At 39.1% G+C, this 11,665-nt stretch overlaps 1 pseudogene across 1 annotated transcript; it reads right to left on the bottom strand.

Moving 5' to 3' along the window:
* Positions 1–4,327: 4,327 nt before the first annotated feature.
* Positions 4,328–5,000, bottom strand: LOC147379337 (SKA complex subunit 2 pseudogene; annotated as a pseudogene). The gene has a single exon (XR_015132866.1). The product of XR_015132866.1 is annotated as an SKA complex subunit 2 pseudogene (transcript).
* Between the last annotated feature and the right edge of the window lie 6,665 nt (positions 5,001–11,665).

Genomic DNA, 11,665 nt, shown 5'->3' with positions numbered 1-11,665 from the left:
CATGAATCAGCCACGGGTGTACATGTGTCCTCCCATCCCGAACCCCACTCCCACCTCCCAGTGGCTTTGAGTGCCCTGTTTCATGCATCGTACTTGGACTGGTCATCTGTTTCACATATGGTAATATACATGTTTCAATGCTATTCTCTCAAATCATCCCACCCTTTCCTTCTCCCACAGAGTCCAAAAGTCTGTTCTTTATATCTGTGTCTCTTTTGCTGTCTCTCATATAGGGTCATCATTACCAGCTTTATTTTAAAATAAATGATTTATTTTAAACATTTTACTGAGATTAGTAATACTTTACAATTATGTATAAATCTAGCAGTGCAATAGCTTTAAACTGTGACAAAACAGTCATCTATTCAACATCAATATAACTAGTATCAATATTATTTCAGCCTACTACGTGACATATTATTGATGATCAGATCAGATCAGTCGCTCAGTGTGTCCAACGCTTTGCGACCCCATGAATCGCAGCACACCAGGCCTCCCTGTCCATCACCAACTCCTGGAGTTCACTGAGACTCACGTCCATCTAATCAGTGATGTCATCCAGCCATCTCATCCTCTGTCGTCCCCTTCTCCTCCTGCCTCCAATCCCTCCCAGCATCAGAGTCTTTTCCAATGAGTCAACTCTTCACATGAGGTGGCCAAAGTAGTGGAGTTTCAGCTTTAGCATCATTCCTTCCAAAGAAATCCCAGGGCTGATCTCCTTCAGAATGGACTGGTTGGATCTCCTTGCAGTCCAAGGCACTCTCAAGAGTCTTCTCCAACACCACAGTTCAAAAGCATCAATTCTTCGGCGCTCAGCCTTCTTCACAGTCCAACTCTCACATCCATACATGACCACAGGAAAAACCATAGCCTTGACTAGAGGACCTTTGTTGACAAAGTAATGTCTCTGCTTTTGAATATGCTATCTAGGTTGGTCATAACTTTCCTTCCAAGGAGTAAGCGTCTTTTAATTTCATGGCTGCAGTCACCATCTGCAGTGATTTTGGAGCCCAGAAAAATAAAGTCTGACACTGTTTCCCCATCTATTTCCCATGAAGTGGTGGGACCGGATGCCACGATCTTCGTTTTCTGAATGTTGAGCTTTAAGCCAACTTTTTCACTCTCCACTTTCACTTTCACCAAGAGGCTTTTGAGTTCCTCTTCACTTTCTGCCATAAGGGTGGTGTCATCTGCATATCTGAGGTTATTGATATTTCTCCCGGCAATCTTGGTTCCAGCTTGTGTTTCTTCCAGTCCAGCGTTTCTCATGATGTACTCTGCATATAAGTTAAATAAACAGGGTGACGATATACAGCCTTGACGAACTCCTTTTCCTATTTGGAACCAGTCTGTTGTTCCATGTCCAGTTCTAACTGTTGCTTCCTGACCTGCATACAAATTTCTCAAGAGGCAGATCAGGTGGCCTGGTATTCCCATCTCTTTCAGAATTTTCCACAGAATGTGAAGTCAAGTGGGCATTAGAAAGCATCACTACAAACAAAGCTAGTGGAGGTGATGGAATTCCAGTTGAGCTATTCCAAATCCTGAAAGATGATGCTGTGAAAGTGCTGCACTCAATATGCCAGCAAATTTGGAAAACTCAGCAGTGGCCACAGGACTGGAAAAGGTCAGTTTTCATTCCAATCCCAAAGAAAGGCAATGCCAAAGAATGCTCAAACTACCGCACAATTGCACTCATCTCACACGCTAGTAAAGTAATGCTCAAAATTCTCCAAGCCAGGCTTCAGCAATATGTGAACTGTGAACTTCCTGATGTTCAAGCTGGTTTTAGAAAAGGCAGAGGAACCAGAGATCAAATTGCCAACATCTGCTGGATCATGGAAAAAGCAAGAGTTCCAGAAAAGCATCTATTTCTGCTTTATTGACTATGCCAAAGTCTTTGACTGTATGGATCACAATAAACTGTGGAAAATTATTGATGATAGTAAGGATTAAAAATATAAAAGACCACTTGACTAAAATATGCATATTCATGTAAATGTAATCTACTTTGATATCAGTGATCTGTCTTAAAAAATGGCTACACTAACTCAAAAATGCATCTTACTCAAAAGTACATTTCTTTTTCTAATTTTCCACTTTGCTATCTAGAAAAAAACTATCTTTCCCTTTCATCTGCACCACCAGATAAAAAGAATTGGGTGATAACGAATTTTGAAAAGTGGGCTTGGATTCTGCTTATCTTAAACCTAATATTCATAAACTATCCAGTAGGCAGTCCACCCTTTAAAAAATTCTAGCATTCTCACACTTCATAATACATCAAAGTACAATACTCATTTATAATGTTGGATGATTTGTCATATCTATAAAATCTCTTATGTCTATATGAGAGACAATCTACTTTGTTTTTAAATCAAATTCAGAAATATGGTATTTTCCATATAACATATGTGGTGGTGGTTGGCGGTTTAGGCGACTCTTTTGTGACCCCATGGACTGCATCCCACCAGGCTCCCCTGTCCATGGGATTTCCCAGGCAAAAATACTGGAGTGGGTTAACATGCCCTCCTCCAGGGGATCTTCCCAACCCAGGGATTGAACTCAGGTCTCCCACACTGCAAGTAGATTCTTTCCCAACTGAGCCACCGGGGAAGCCCCGCCATATAATATATGGTACCCCCCAAATTGAAGTGTTATAGAATAACAGCTAATAGAAAATAAACTTAAAGTTTTCTTTCCAGTAAGTTAATTTGAAAGGCATCATTTACTTTATGAAACATAGTAGTACTTTAAAATAAGTATTCTAAACTCTTTCATAAATTGATTATAGTCACACGCAATGTGATTATATAAGTGTAAAATTCCTACATGTTAAATCTCAATGACTATTACACATAAATTCAGGTGAGCAAGTGTTAAAAGATTTGGTTCATCAAATTCATATTAATTAGATTGCTATAAAGGGGTTGTGTATTTCATAAATAAAAGGTGGTATTGACCTTCTGATAACAGGACATCAAGCAGTTCCTTTCTCAATTAAATGTAAAATGTGATTTAAATGTAAAACTCTCAATTGTACTGTCACACGTATTTCTTTTTTTAAATATTCACTTATTTATTTGGCTGTGCCAAGTCTTAGCTGTGGCACTTGTGATCTTTAGTTGCAGTATGTGGGATCTCGTTCCCTGAGCAGGGTTCAAACCCAGGCCCTCTGCACTGGGAGCATGGAGTCTTAGCCACTGGACCACCAGGGAAGTCCTTGTCACAGGTATTTCTTTTGTACTGTAATAATACTTTAACGCATTTAATTACAAATAATCCAGTTAATTCAGTAGGAAAAATAGAAAAGCACATTATTTGATATTCTCTGATCTTTGCTTTTCTATATCATCTCTCGTATTATCACCTTGAAAAGATGTTTGTCCTTGAATCACTTACTTCTGCTTTCCTGTGCTCTAGGCTTACCAAGTCTGAATCCGATTATCTATGCCAACTCTAAATATAGCATTTCATCATCCCATGACTTTGATGGCAATAAGGAGTAGAGGAGACTGTTTTATTCACTGCTCTGTGGCATATGGTCTTAATCCAAAAAATATTTAGTAAGTAATTGAATGGAAAGATAGTGGATGCAGGGAGCACACTAGATTTCTTAGTAAGATAACATTACTTTTCCACACAGATGACATACAATAAAAATAACAAAACTATTATTGATAGCTTGTGAGGAGTCCATTTGTGACAGAATTTTTTCTACATTTTATTCACCTTTTAATTTTCCATTTCTTGCTAACACTTGACATTTTACTTGACATATTTCTTATTTTGTTGACTTTGCCACTCAGCAGAGCAAATACAGCACAGCATCCATCTTTTGAATTGTGCACAAAGTAAAAATACTCTGATCCAAAACAGACAATGGTAATTTTTTCTTTTATTTAGGAACAATGCAACTTGATATAAAACTCTTGAGGAGGAATTGGAAATTAGAATTGAGTGATAGCAGAGATACTAAGAAAGGGGGGTGGGGAATGACAGCAAACTAAGGAAATAAATGACACTCTGGTTAGAAAATTAGAGAACATTGCCAAACTCACCCTGAGAGTAATGTGCCTACTGACCATTTCAGCACTGGAATTGAAAACAGAATGTAGAAAGCCCAGAGACAACTGATAAAATGTTTCATTCAACTCCTGAGAACATCTGGGAAGACAATGGCTTCTCTAATGGGAACATGAAAACAGGAGGAACTCTTAGCTGAAACAATCACTAAGCTCATAAATTAGTAGAAGTCTTATTTACTTATTTTACCATAGAGATAAAAAGAACTTTATTGAATGAAGTTATTGTATATCTCATTCAGTTTCTTTTTTTTTTTTTTTAAATCTCTTTATTTCCATTCTGCCCCTTTGGCTGAACTTTATTAATACAATATCTGCCCTTCTCTTGTATCCCCCTCTTCTGTGGAAGGCATCACTATCCAGTCACCCAAGACAAATCTCCTTTGTCATCTCCCGACCAATAGTCATCAATGTTAACAAGACATCTTCCTAAATTTCTGGGATTGATTTCTTCCCCATTAGAGTTCCTTTTGGCAAGTCCATTTCTTCTTCATAAGTCTGACATGTGAGCTCTTAATTGCTCTGCCGCAGTTTTCTCTTCTTCAGTCAGTGGTAACAACTCCAGGTCTGTTTCCTTCTGCAGTTCTTGTATCAAGGTCAGAGTCTTATTGAAAGTAGCACAAATGCGGCTCTTAGTCTCTTTCTGCTCCACAGCAGTTGGTTTAAAGCGAACATGCAAAGTTTGATATCGAGACTTTATTGCTGACAATTCCTTTAAAAGTGTAACTGGATTTTTCTTGCCTGCTGAATCAGGATAATTAGTCTTGATTTCATATTCCAGCCTGTACTGAATGTAGTCCAGATCAGAGTCAGCTTTCTGGAACATCAGTTCCAGCTTATCGACCTCCACCTCCATGTTGAATAGTTCATCATTCAGTTTCTTAAGTTTTAGAAGAGAAAGAATGATCTGCAGTAGTCAAGCTACTTGCCCAAGTGAAGTGGAACTAGAACCCTTGTCTGCTGACGTCTAGTGAGATGGCCTTTCCACGTATTATTGGATGTAGAGTCCTTTGAAAAGGATTATTTAGGCTCCCAGCTTCAGTGCCCGTTTGAACTGAATAATACTGGAAACATAGCAAAACAAAATCTGTGGAAGCTAGCTGAGAGAAAACAATAGCTTCCTATATTTCTATTACAAAACAAGGAGGGTCTAAAACCAAGTATCTATGTTCACCTCAGAAAGATAGGAAACGGAGAGCAAATTAAACCAAAATTGAATGGAAAGAAGGAAGGAAGGAAGGTGGAAATAGCTGCTTTAGGTCTCACATCTGGTTCGTGTAGGAGTTTCCATGTGTTTATCTGTCAATTATTTTTCCCTTGAGGTTTTCTCATGATGTCCTGGTTTTTTGCATGTTGAACATTTCTGGATTGTATCCTGGACATTTTTAATATCATGTTACAAGACAATCCTGTAACAGTCCACTGGAGGATATTGATTTGTTGTGGTGGTTGATTCACAAGGCAATTTTCCTATTACGCTGAAACTTGAAGTTCTGTCTTATCTTCCATGGATAGCGTTCCAATGTCAGCTGAGTTGTCAAAGCCTCTGCCATGTTGCTTCTGGTCTATCCCACATCCGGACAGCTCAGGGCCAAGCAGACAACTAGTATCAGTTCATACATATAACTGGGAGGCGCTCATCTTCCGTTTTCTCCACACAGCAGTTTTCTGCATTGTCTCTGATTCCCAGGGCTCCCTTTTCTATTTCTCTGGCTTGGAAATTGATTTGTTTTGCTTTTTAGGAGTTTCAGTTACCTGCACTGATGCAGTTTTGCACAATGGGGGCTGCCCCTAGAGCAGACAGGAGTCCCTTTCTTTTCCTGTTCCTCTGGCTAGCAAGACAGGCTTTCTCTATAAAATTCACTGCCTATACCTAGTGCAGAGTTCCACACTGAAGCTGCCCTTGATCAAAGCATAAAGATAAAAAGGAGGTAAGGTAAATAACCAAGAAATTGATGCTGCTAAGGTCAAATTTTGAAAGTTTGATCTTCCTTCTTCAATCTGCTTGTGAGTATTAATTTTAGGAGTTTTCAAGTAGTTTTTGGTTTTGGGGGTGGGGGGGTTTAGGAATTTTGTCCAGACTGTTTGCCTGTAATCCACAAGAAAGGTAAACTATAGTATGCCTACTACATTCTGATGACCACCAGAAGTCTTTGGGTGATTTTGTTCATTATCTGTCCTGTTTCCCAAATTTCTATGATAATTACAATATTACTGATATATATAGGAGTGGCTTTAAACAAGAAAAATAGCCTATGTTTTAAATATTCTCAAAATAGTTAGGAAAAATGGTTTTATAGAATTTCAGCCCAGCATAAATTTGGACGCAAGTTTGCAACACTGTACAAGAGGCGGTAATTAAAACCATCCCCAAGAAGAAGAAATGTAAAAAGACAAAATGGTGGTCTGAGGCGCCCTTACAAATCGCTGAGAAAAGAAGAGAAGCAAAAGCAAAGGAAAAAAGGAAAGATATATCCATCTGAATGCAGAGTTCCAAAGAATAGCCAGGAGAGATAAGAAAGCCTTCCTCAGTGATCTATGCAAAGAAATAGAGGAAAACAGCAGAATGGGAAAGACTAGAGATCTCTTCAAGAAAATTAGAGATACCAAGGGAACATTTCAGGCAATGATGGGCACAATAAAGGACATGGAAGCAGTATGGATCTAACAGAAGCAGAAGATATTTAGAAAAGGTGTCCAGAATGCACAGAAGAACTATACAAAAAAGACCCTCATGACCCAGATAACCACGATGGTGTGATCACTCACCTAGAGCCTGACATCCTGGAATGCGAAGTCAAGTGGGCCTTAGGAAGCATCACTATGAACAAAGTTAGTGGGGGTGATGGAATTCAAGCTGAGCTATTCCAAATCCTAAAAGATGATGCTGTGAAAGTGCTGCACTCAATATGCCAGCAAATTTGGAAAACTCAGCAGTGGCCACAGGACTGGAAAAGGTCAGTTTTCATTCCAATCCCAAAGAAAGGCAATGCCAAAGAATGCTCAAATCACCACACAATTGCACTCATCTCACAAGCTAGCAAAGTAATGCTCAAAATTCTCCAAGCCAGGCTTCAACAGTATGTGAACTGAGAAATTTCAGATGTTCAAGCTGGATTTAGAAAAAGCAGAGGAACCAGAAATCAAATTCACAACATCCTTCAGACCATAGAAAAAGCATTCCAGAAAAGCATCTGCTTCATTGACTACATGAAAGACTTTGACTGTATATATCACAACAAACTGTGGAAAATTCTTAAATGGATGGGAATACCAAACCACCTTACCTGCCTCCTGAGAAACCTGTATGTAGATCAAGAAGCAACAGTTAGAATCGGACACGGTAAATGGACTGGTTCAAAATCGGGAAAGGAGTATGCCAAGACCGTTTATTGTCACCTTGCTCATTTACCTTATATGCAAAATACATCATGCAAAATGCCAGACTGGATTAAACGCAAGCTGAAATCAAGATTGCAGGGAGAAATATCAATAACCTCAGATATACAGATGACACCACCCTCATGGCAGAAAGCAAAGAGGAACTAAAGAGCCTCTTGATGAAAGTGAAAGAGGAGAGTGAAAAAGTTGGCTTAACGTGCAACATTAAAAAAAAACTAAAATCATGGCATCCGGTCCCATTAATTCATGACAAATAGATGGGAAACAATGAAAACAGTGACAGACTTTATTATCTTGAGCTTCAAAATCACTGCAGATGGTGACTGCAGCCATGAAATTTAAAGACACTTGCTCCTTGGAAGAAAAGCTATGACCAACCTAGATAGCATATTAAAAAGCAAAGACATTACCAATAAAGACATTTACCAAAAAAGGCCTGTATAGTCAAAGCTATGGTTTTTCCACTAATCGTGTATGGGTGTGAGAATTAGACCATAAAAAAAGCTGAGCGCTGAAGAATTGATGCTTTTGAACTGTGGTGTTGGAGAAGACTCTTGAGGATCCATTGGACTGCAAGGAGATCCAACCAGTCAATCCCAAAGGAAATCAGTCCTGAATATTCATTGGAAGGACTGATGCTGAAGCTGAAGCTCCAAATAATTTGACCACCTGATGTGAAGAACTGACTCCTTGGAAAAGACCCTGATGCTGGGAAAGACTGAAGGCAGGAGGATAAGGGGATGACAGAGGACGAAATGGCTGATGGCATCACTGACTCACAGACATGAATTTAGCAAGCTCCAGGAGTTGGTGATGGACAGGGAAAACTGCCGTGCTGCAGTCCATGGTGTCACAAAGAGGTGGACACGACTGAGCAACTGAACTGAACTGATAACTAAAAGCAGTGGTATCCAGTCACATTTGTTTTTGTTGTTAATATGTATTCTGCTCTTTATTAGAATATATACTTGTTGCCAGAAACTGTTTCTTAGCTGTCTTTGCTTCTGTCCACCATGATTAGCACTGCATGTAACCCATAGTAAATGCTAAATTGCACCGGATTTTATTCTTTTCAGTGTAGTACAATTTTGTCATCCTTTGTCACCCCTTCTCCTCTTGCCTTCAATCTTTCCCAGCATCATGGTCTTTTCAAACAAGTCAGTTCTTCGCATCAGGTGGCCAAAGTATTGGAGCTTCAGCTTCAGCATCAGTCCTTCCAATGAATATGCAGGATTGATTTCCTTTAGGATTGACTGGTTGGATCTCCGTGTAGTCCAAGGGACTCTCAAGAGTCTTCTCCATCACCACAGTTCAAAGCATCAATTCTTCAGTGTTCAGCTTTCTTTATGGTCTAATTCTCACATCCATACATGACTAGTGGAAAAACCATAGCTTTGACATTTGTCAGCAAAATAATGTCTCTGTTTTTTAATATGCTGTCTAGGTTGGTCATAGCTTTTCTTCCAAGGAGCAAGCGTCTTTCAATTTCATGGCTGCGGTCACCATCCACAGTGATTTTGGAGCCCAAGAAAATAAAATCTGTCACTGTTTCCATTATTTCTCCATCTATCTGCCATGAAGTGATGGGACTGGATACTATGATCTTCACTTTTTGAATGTTGCATTTTAAGCCAACTTTTTCACTCTTCTCTTTTACTTTCATCAAGAAGCTCCTCAGTACCTCTTCACTTTCTGCCATGAGGATGGTGTCATCTGCATATCTGAGGTCATTCATATTTCTCTCTGCAATCTTGATTCCAGCTTGAGTTTCATCCAACCCAGCATTTCACGTGACGTACTCTGCATATAAGTTAAATAACCAGGGTGACAATATACAGCTTGACATACTCCTTTCCCAATTTGGAACCAGTCAGTTTTTCATGTCTGGTTCTAACTGTTGCTTTCTGACCTGCATACAGGTTTCTCAAGAGGCAGGTAAGATGGTCTGGTATTCCCAACCCTTTAAGAATTTTCTACAGTTTGTTGTGATATACAGAAAGTCTTTCATGTAGTCAATGAAGCAGAAGTAGATGTTTTTCTGGAATATTCTTGCTTTTTCTCTGATCCAGCAGATGTTGGGAATCTGATCTCTGGTTCCTCTGGCTTTTCTAAATCTAACTTGAACATCTGGAAGTTCATGGTTCATATACTTTTGAAGCTTGGCTTGGAGAATTTTGAGAATTACTTTGCTAGCTTGTGAGATGAGTGCGATTGTGTGGTAATTTGAGCATTCTTTGGCATTGTCTTTCTTTAGGATTGGAATGAAAACTGACCTTTTCCAGTTTTGTGGCCACTGCTGAGTTTTCCAAATTTGCTAGCATGTTGAGTGCAGCACTTTAACAGCATCATCCTTTAGGATTTGGAACAGCTCAGCTTGAATTCCATCACCCCCACTAACTTTGTTCATAGTGATGCTTCCTAAGGCCCACTTGACTTCGCATTCCAGGATGTCAGGCTCTAGGTGAGTGATCACACCATCATGGTCATCTGGGTCATGAGGGTCTTTTTTGTATAGTTCTGTGTATTCTGGACACCTTTTCTAAATATCTTCTGCTTCTGTTAGATCCATACCGCTTCCATGTCCTTTATTGTGCCCATTGTTGCCTGAAATGTTCCCTTGGTATCTCTAATTTTCTTGAAGAGATCTCTAGTCTTTCCCATTTTGCTGTTTTCCTCTATTTCTTTGCATAGATCACTGAGGAAGGCTTTCTTATCTCTCCTAGCTATTCTTTGGAACTCTATTCAGATGGGTATAGCTTTTCTTTTCTCCTTTGCCTTTAGCTTCTCTTCTTTCCTCAGCTCTTTGTAAGGACTCCTCAGACCACCATTTTGCCTTTTTTGCATTTCTTTTTCTTGGGGATGGACTTGATCACTGCCTCCTGTACGATGTTCAAACCTCTAATTCTTTTAGATGTTGTTATTATATACTCAGGGCATCCCCTCTTACTAGAAAGGGACTCTGGTGAAACAGAGCCCTTTCTGGTTAAAATTTTTGCCTGTGTACTTTTTCTACATTCTTCCATTTTCACTTTTACTATTTTTAAAGCCTTTTATTTTATACTGGAATATAGCTGATTAACAATGTTGTGATAGTTTCAGGTGGACATAAAAGGCATTCAGCCATATCTATACATGTATTTATTCTCCCAAAGATTTCCCTCCCATCCAGGCTACCACATAACATTGAGCAGAGTTATCCATTTTAAATATAGTAATGTGTACGTATCAAATTAACTCAAAGTCCTGTAGTGAGTTAGAGAGGAACAACATTGAAAGCAAAAGGCTCCAAATATTTAGTAATAACTGTTCTTGCTTGGAGAATCCCAGGGACGAGGGAGCCTGGTGGGCTGCCGTCTATGGGTTCGCACAGAGTTGGACACGACTGAAGCAACTTAGCAGCTTAGCAGCAGTAGCTTTAAAAGGGCTTCCCTGTAGCTTTAAAAAGGAAAAAAAATGATTCTGTCAATAAGATGTCAAATGTTTAAAGAAACATTTTTGGGGGCAAGAATATAGCAGTACTCATATTGCTACTGTCTCTTCTGAAGAATCTTCCCCAAAACAAGTGATTATGTCTAGACTTTGAGAAAAAAAAAAACTGCCAGTGTCCATAGACATATGAAATTAAAGATATCCATCATTTGGGGTAAATTTTGGCATATCGAATGGGTGATACAATGATACCTATGTATGATTCATCCTACGTCAAATAGTTGACTCATTTTGAGAAAGCATTTATTTGATTAAAAATAAACAATGAGGATATGGCAACCCACTCCTCTATTGTTGCCTGGAGAATCCCATAGACAGAGGAGCGTGGCAGGCTACAATCCATAGGGTCTCAAAGAGTCAGACATGATTGAAACGATTTAGCACACACACAGACACACACACACACACAATTATAAAATAATAAGCAAAAATATCCAAAAAGATTAAATTTGTTATTTGGTTCTTGTTTTATCGTGCCTTTATTCATATTAAAAAAATAGTAATGAATAAATAGTGTTCTGAACTCAGAAAATTGAATTAGTGGGACTTCACTGGTGATCCAGGGGCTAAGACTCAGCACACCCAATGCAGGGGACCCAGGTACAAGCCCTGGTCAGGAAACTAGATCCCACATGCAGAAACTGAAAAAAAAAAGATTCTGCATGTTACAGTGAAGATCGAAATCCCTC

The sequence above is a fragment of the Bos grunniens genome, chromosome 1 (assembly GCF_055505025.1).
Source record: "Bos grunniens cultivar Pamir isolate PY7600 chromosome 1, Bosgru_T2T1.0, whole genome shotgun sequence".
In the NCBI taxonomy this organism is placed as follows: domain Eukaryota; kingdom Metazoa; phylum Chordata; class Mammalia; order Artiodactyla; family Bovidae; genus Bos; species Bos grunniens.
This window is presented reverse-complemented; position numbering and strand designations above follow the sequence as displayed.